This window comes from Armigeres subalbatus, chromosome 2 (assembly GCF_024139115.2).
Source record: "Armigeres subalbatus isolate Guangzhou_Male chromosome 2, GZ_Asu_2, whole genome shotgun sequence".
Lineage (NCBI taxonomy): Eukaryota > Metazoa > Arthropoda > Insecta > Diptera > Culicidae > Armigeres > Armigeres subalbatus.
Genome location: NC_085140.1, coordinates 412,909,479 through 412,918,124, shown reverse-complemented (window position 1 = coordinate 412,918,124; position 8,646 = coordinate 412,909,479).

Sequence of the window (8,646 nt, the reverse complement as noted above, 5' to 3'; positions counted from 1 at the left end):
CTAAATACTCACGCTCCTCTAATGTGGACGTGTACAATACACATGTGGAAGTATTGGCTTGAGAAATGGATTGCGAGTGATTTGACTATGCGTCCAATTTGGGAATCTCGAGCTCGTTCAGTAGCCGCTAGGTTGCGAAGGCCGACGGAGGTCCTTCGTAGCTTAGTTGGTTAAAGCACCAGTCTAGCGTACTGTAGGGTCATGGGTTCGAGTCCCATCGAAGGGAAAGTGGTTACCTCCAATACATTTTCCAAATCAATATCTTCCACATAACGTACATATTCACATATGAGTTTTCATGAAATTTTATTATTTTCCGCGGAATTTATAAGGTACCCCGGGGCAAGTGGGACCTAAAAAAACGCAAGTTCAGCAAAATTGTTAACGCATACTTAGAAATCAGGGTAATTAAGTACATTAACCACGGATACATCATTAAATGCTTCCATTGTTGAAATGAAGAGGTGTTGGAAGCCATTTATTCAATTACAAAAATATTGGTAGTGCTAGAAATAAATTTACCTTCAGGACCCACATTTGAAGGGGTACAAATGGGGCAAGTGGGACCTATTCTGTTTTCTACTGTCCAACGAAACTATTTTAAGGAATGTAGATATACTGTTAATATTATTTCTGAGTATAAATATTTCAGATCATCGATGGAGATTGGTTGCATGTCGAACTTTATTTTTGCAAGAAAAAAGGGATTATAATGTTAGCAGATATGAAAACAAGACAACAGCCGATTTACTGTTTATTTGGCTGTTGTCTTGTTTTCCACTACCTTACTTTTGTACCAAATGTTTTAGGTGGCAAGGATAAGCAAATCTTTATTCACTTTTCGTATAAATAAATATTTCTCTGCTTAGAACACAAATTATTATATAAATCATTACTTCAGAAGAAACGTTTTCTATTCAGGCGATGCGCAGTGTTTTTAATTTGTAACAGAACAAAATTGGCAGTTTATGTGTTAAGCACTTTATTTATTTGAGAATCTGATGCGAAGTTTGAAAATAACAAAACACAAGACAAATCCTGTTGACCTATTGTAGAATCAATAGGTTATTTGCACTGTAAACGGAAGAATACCGCATCATAGTTATAGCGATTGCTCTTCTTCATGCGGGAGATAATTTTCAGAATGTAAAATACACATTTGGCAATTAACTGTACAATACTTTTTAATACCGAAATCAAACTGAAACTGAAACTGAATGACGAAGTTATTTTTCACTAGACAACCATCTAAAAACAGTTGAAATAGCTTTTCGGAAATGATGTTCAAATATGTCCCACTTGCCCCATATATGTTAAAACTCAAGGGTAAATGAAAATTGCAGATTTTGACTTTAATTAAAAATTTCAAATCGTTTTCAATGTCACACAATTATTTAATTGCTCAAAATATTCACTTTCCACATCAATGATAACTTTAGAAACGACTATTAAGTTTGAAATCCATTAAAATAGAATAAAAGTAATAGATTTTCTCGGTAGTTTAAAGTCATGATCAAGCAATAGCATTAGTATGGTGCCTTAAATGGTTTTGATTCCAAATATTTTTGTGTCGGGTGAATTCGTTGATAGTTCTGCTTCATCTTCCTAGAACATTGTTACCATCAAAAACGTTCATCGATTCATCTGCAGTCATAGTACCCACTTACCCCGGGGTACCTTATTGAATTGGTTTTTGGTACGCAATTCTGATTCCATTTTTCGAAGTCAAATAACTTATTTGCGACCAATAGAGTTATAGTAACAGAAGAAGCAGTCTGTGATAATTTGCCACATTCCCGTTTATGTACCATATACCATTGGCGATGAGGTAATACCCCATTAACCATGAAGTGGGTTCCCTTGAATCTGATCAATTTTAATATCAGCTCAGTTTTATATCAGTAAGTATGAAAAAATATAGAAACTGTGGGATTTTTTGTGCGTTTGGAAAAACCTTACTTCACCTAAGAATTATGTAATTATGCTAAAGCAAGGCTGCCCAACATACGGCCCGCGGGCCAAATGCGGCCCTTGGCTCTATTTTTTGTGACCCGCGGCGTGTAAGAAAAAAATATTTAATAACTGGTTCGAAAGCTTTTCTATCTGTCTCGAAAAGCTCCTTCTTATTATTTATTGATACATAATGAAGGTTATTACTAATTAAATGAATTAAATCTGAGCAAGCACGAAGTCGAATAATGCAGCACGGGCCAGTTTTTTGTTAATTAGATTTTGGAAATACGGATGCAACCTTTCCAGGACGGAGAACTTATTAGGGAATGCATATCGGCTGTTGTTGATATGGTGTGCTCTAATGAAAAAGCATCCTTCAGTAGTATTAGTTTGTCGTGAAGTACGGCGAAGAGTTAGAGTGCGTACAGAAGACTTGAAAGAAAACTGCGTTTCGTGAAAAAGCCACCTGCTTCTGAATCCACATGCTCACAATCGATGAAAATACTGAATGTAAAAAACAAGGCATAGGTCTTCATAAGAGGAATTGATGCTCATCATCAGGAAACGACTACCACAGGATCTGACCATAGATCTGAGGAAAGCCGTTAAAACCTGTATGAAGGAGCTTAAACTCTTTTTTGAACAAGAAGGTCTAACAACTGACAAGAAAGAACACATGCGCTGTGACACTTGAAAATCAAAGCAATTGACGTGCTTAGAGTTACAGGGGCGTAACTGCATTTGTCGATTTCTCATTGTTCTCTTCGATGCTTTTTTTTAATGTGGCGATTTGCGGTAGATTTCCGATCTATGTGATATATGATCTCTGTGCAAAAACGATCCATATTCATAATGAAGCAACGTTCGTTATTAAGAAAATCAACATTATTTACCTACGCGAGGAAACTTAACCATTTATTCCAAATTATGTTGACGAAAATGGAAGCAGAGCACCAAAGCCCAAACTGCATGATCCTGCATGGGTGAGTGCTTGGTCCTTATAGTAGATGCCATTAAACATCTCAATGACTTGATCACAATGCTGCAAATCAGGGATCATCACGTCGAACTTTTATTATCCAACATGCAAACTATTAAAACAAAATTGAAACAATTTCCCACAATTGATTGTCGAAAACTGATACATTTCTTTAACCCTGTAGAAAACAGCCGAAGCCTCTCAACAGAAATATTCAAGCCTATTCGTTAATTTTTGAGACACACAGTTTTTTTGCCGTTATCTCAGCATTTTTTGTTTATTTTACCGAGGTGAGCACCGCTGTGCCTTTGCCAAAATCTCATTAAAAGTGACGTTTCGGTTGCTGTAACAAACGAAATTTTCTGCCGAGATTCAATTTTTAAATTTACTGAGGTACAACGGTGCCCGATTTTTCCGAGCTCGAAAAAGAAAAACTTAGTGTGTATGGAATGTTTCAAATGAAGATAATTGACCTCCAATGCAGCAACTTGCTCAAATCTATATTTTAGAAAGACACATCTTTCGTAAGATAGTTTCTCTTCCCAGAAGTACATTACTTTGGTAATTTTGAAAATGTATAAAAATATGTAGGGTAAACTGGGGTAAAACGCACCCCCGGGGCAAAACGACATTTTGCCATTTTTGGCGGTGTTTCAGACATATTTTCAGGAATGTTTACTGCTGGACTGGTAGTTCGAGATCCGAACTACATGCGCTGTAGCAAATATTCTCGAAAAATTGCTGAAAATATCTTCAAAAACGTCAAAAGGTCGTTTTGCCCTGGGGGTGCATATTACCCCAGTTTCCCCTACCGAATATTTTCTGGCCCGCCAGCAAGTGGCCATTCTGAAAATTGGCCCGTGGCTTGGAATGGTTGGGCATGCCTGTGCTAAAGCATACATACTTAATATTGTCTTATCAGCATGGTTTTATGGTATTGAGCTAACTCAAAACCAGAAAATGAATGCATTGATTTTGTTTTTTATATAGTAGGGTACTCATTTATATATCCACATCTGCCAGGCGTATACGCAGATAAAGAATTGTTAATAGCATACATTTGCTCACAAGAATAGTCCTCTGCATCTTTCTAAAATGCACAAAGGTATTTCAGAGAGATCGAAAAATTTTACGACAGCGGTTTGCCAGGTATGATGAAATAAATTTTCCTTTTCCCATACAAAAAGTTACACCAAAAGGCTATAATTTTCTTCCAAATTCGATCTTCTTATATGTGGCTCGGAGACCCACAGTCTCCGATATACAATCAGTTCGACAAACCGCTATTCGAAGAAGCAAAATAGTTTGACACTGATTGTTATAAGAGACCGAGGAATGCTCTGCATCTCCGTGAGCTCCACGGGAAAGGAATAGTTGGTTAGTTGAAAAGATAATTCAAGCAAGCGACTAAATATTTATTGTAAGCAGTTTATTTTTAAAATTCGAAAACGAAAACCGTGTTTCAAATCAATCCAACGCAAAATAAATGTGAAAGAGAAGAAAATTAATTACGTATTTGCCGAATCAGAATAAAATTATGTAGGGTATCTGTTCCCATATTAATAACAGCCCGTATATTAATCTCAACCGTCGATAAACCAAATAAAAAAATCAATTTGATTACAATTTCTCACATCGTATGTACACAATAATGAATAGACCACCTTCTCCAATGTTTGGAATATTATTTAAAATTCCGTTTGAGTAATGTTTTAGTTCACAAGACTCAAATTATTAAAAACAAAATTATAAAACACATTTATTTTTATTTTCCTACCTCTGAACTGATGATTTGATGCACTGCTCGATTGCTACTAGCAGATTCATCTCATTTCAGGCCGTTGTTTTCCACTCAATTTCAAGCTAAAACAAATGTATCCTTTCAAAATACACTTCACAACACATAGAGCACATCACATTTTCACTTTAAATATAATCATATTTGAAAAACTAACGCGATTTCCTATAGTTTGATATAGGTTTATTTCGAACAACGTCTAAATTATCCTTGTCCGTATTCCAAACTATTTACATGGCCTGCAGCATCTGCAAGGGTTGCCGAACTAGATTTTTATTTCAAAAATGCTTGAATGAACTTTCATTGTGAAATTCAACTCTTATGTTTGTAAAACAAGGTATATCGAAGAGATAAGCTATGACAAACATAAAATTAAACTGATAAGTTGGAAAACTACAACAAAAACTGCAATTTTGTAATTATATTTCAACTCAAATACAAAACATTGAAGAATTCGGCATCACTGCAATCATATCGTTACGTATACACACAAGTAATAGTGTGCGTATTTTATGTTGGAAACAGTATTATTGATATAGGTACAGGCATAGGATTAACTGTTTTTGAATGTTATTGAAATAGGTGCATGGCAGTGATGATGTTTTTTAGCTAAATACTTCTATAATGTGATAACAATTTCATTTTTGAAGTTACCAAATTGTTATCAATTAAAAATGACGTGAGCTGAGCATAATTATTCTCATGTTACTTGATTATTGGGTGAGAAATAAATGCATTTCATATGCGCATTGGCTTATTGTTATTGATATAGGAACAGATACCCTAGTAATCGTTCATCGAAAAAATTGTGTAACATTAAGTTTTGAAAACAATTTTATGATTTTGTTCAGCAACGCAGCAAATTTTTTTCATAATACACGACCGTACGAGGCAGTATGGTTTAAGTTTAAATTTGTTTCGAAATTCCGTTAAATTTCGTTAAAAGCTAGTTTTTTCAGCGATATTTTTGTAATTCTACGAAACGAAACGAAATCAAGAAATCAGATTTCGCCATGCTCAAATTCCGCGAAATATCGTTTCGAATCACCTGAAACGATTTTTTTTCGAAACACCGCATATGCTTGTATTTCATAACTGTATAAAATAAGTACACTGAAGCACGTTTCGACGGGTTTTCCCCAAACCTGGCTCGCGTGGGGAAGTGACCACTTTTGGTTCAATCTTTGAACCCATATCTTGCGACATGTCAAACTATATGATTTTACAAAATAAATACACTGAATCACTTTCCGACGGTTTTAGATCGAATTGGGCCAGATGTTCGATATCTAATGCCAGCTCGGTACGACCTAGAGTGATTGATACAATCTGACCAAAGCGCAACATCTCTAGGCAGTGTTTCCGAAAGATTGTGAGTTCGATGGGGCCCCTCTTTGAGTTTGCTGGAGTATTATTAGAGCAGCCATTACACAGCTCAACAAGATTTTGTCCCTAACACCAAATAATGTGTCCCTAGTAGATTTTTGCTCGCTGAATCCGAATCTGACTTCAGATTTGCTCTAACACGTCGAGATTTTGAGATATACCTTAACAAATGTCGTAAAATCAATGATTTTGGGCATATTGGAACAGCCATCGTTAACCCTATAGAAAGAATTAGTAGTCAATCAAGGTCCAACATGGATCACAAACATCTAATCTTTGGAAATGTGGTGCATTTTGATCAAGTTAAACATAATAAGGGTGATTTATCTGCAATTTTAGTTAGTGAAAGTTATTTAAAAATATGTTTTATGCAAGCCACCTTGTATACAAGCCTGGTTATTTTCTATGAACGGTTTTGAGAGGAAAGTAACAAGAATTCAATATAATAGTTTGTCCAAGCAAAAAAATAATTTGTTTTCATTGAACTAACTTCTATTGAATATAAATATGATATTGTATTTCCTCTGGCGCGATAAACTTTCAATTATTGCACAAGTGATATGGTGCATTTAATTATTCAATTTATGTCAATTTATGCTCCTTTATTATGTTCATTCGAATAAAGCAAGTACGAGAACTGTACGCAGTTCTATATATTTTGATTATTCCTGCTATTTATGATCATTCCAATATTCATATGATAGAAATTTGGGCGGAAAACTATCAATTAGCCAAATCAATCAACGAATCGATAAATTGGTTTTCGATCGTTCTTGTGTATGATTGCATACAAGTTGAAGCGATGTTGACGACTACGCAACAGAAACCGGAAAACGTCAACAACCTACTCGTGCGTGGGGGACTTTTTATTTGATTCGCGTTGAAAATGCTGCGTGGATATTGCAATAATCCCAATGCAATTTCTTTAAACTATGATCAGATTATAACATTGAAAAAGGAAAAAGTTCACTAGTTTTATCAAGCTTTGTTATGTGCTAAGACGCAAAGTTATACGAAAAAAATTTTGGGCTCCGCTCCACTTGTGTGCTGTTCAACATGTTACAGTTACCCGAGCATATGGTTGGATGATCCGCCAATCCTGCACTCTGATATTTCTCTAATTTAACAAAACAACGGCATGAATGAGAAAATTTACGATGAAGTTACAAAATGGTTAAGTTTCAACTTATTTTCCGAGTGCTGAAATGTATTTTATTAGTCAATGTGGCTTGAATGCTCTGGTAGGGGATCTAGTAGAGGATTTGAATACGTTCAAATTGCACTCCGATCTTTTTCCTTGTTGATTAAAAGAAAGGAACTTTATGGATCATCATGTTCTCACTATATTCTAGCACAACACAATTGCAACATGTTAACAGATTACGTGTGGTTATTGGAAGTTGAATAGAATAACATTTTAGGAGGAGGAGAAATGTTGAGCATAAAATGAAAACGTGGATATTTTATTAAAAGTCCAATGAAACATATATTTACAAACTGACTAGTATCTCTATACTTCATTTAACATTTTCTTATCCCAGTTCCTCTGGCCTCATGTTGTGGAATTTTTGGTGGCTTCGAACTGGTGGTGATGGCGTTTGCATGCAAGTTATTGAAACAAACTTGCAGGGAATATTTTTAAATTAAATTCACTAAACTTAAATTCAAGTAAAACCGAATAGAAAACAATTGTAACGTGCAAATCTGATGGAAATTCATTAGATCAGATGTGCTTTTACCGTTTCGGGTATTATTGGCCTAAAATTATGTTAATATACTTCATGAAAGCCCTTCGAAAAATGCCAATTTCTTCAAATTAGCGGTATTAATTTAGCTATATCTCAAAATTTGGACGTGTTAGAGCATATCTGAGGACAGATTCGGATTCAGCGAGCCAAAATCTACTGAAGACACATCAATTGGTTCTGAGGACCCGCAAAAGGTTAAATTTTGTTGCCCTGTGTTATTGACGTATTGACGTGCCGTGTATGTGGGAGGAAATTGGAAGTTGACGGAACGATTGGTTCGAACTCTGACAGATTCTGAAGAGCGCTCATAAGAGTGCGGACAGATTTTGTAGGAGAAAGACGCAGCGCGCACGGTTGCGCTATCGCAAGGGACCCGTAAGAAGGTAGAACGCTGTAGACCTCGACAGAGACAGCAGATACTGAGTGCTGGAATTACAAGTAATGAAGGCCCCCAGTAATGAGTAATGAGACGACTCCAGCAGTTCAGCGGATGATGGAAACCAACCAGCCCCCTCCTTGAGAGAAGCTAAGGATGCCATCCAACAGCACAAGAACAATGAGAGTTGGGTTCCGGGAACACCCGGAAGGTGACCAGTTCGATCGAAAATCGTCTAAATGTGCTTCAGTGGTATTTTGCGAAATCATAAAGGTTGACCTCGATTCCTTGAAGTATAGGAATTTTGTGATCGATTCCAGAAGATTGCTTGAAAAACCGAAATTTGTGTTGAGCATGAGCATGAGCATGATGACCGTGCATTTCGTAGTTGCTACTCCGTGATCGA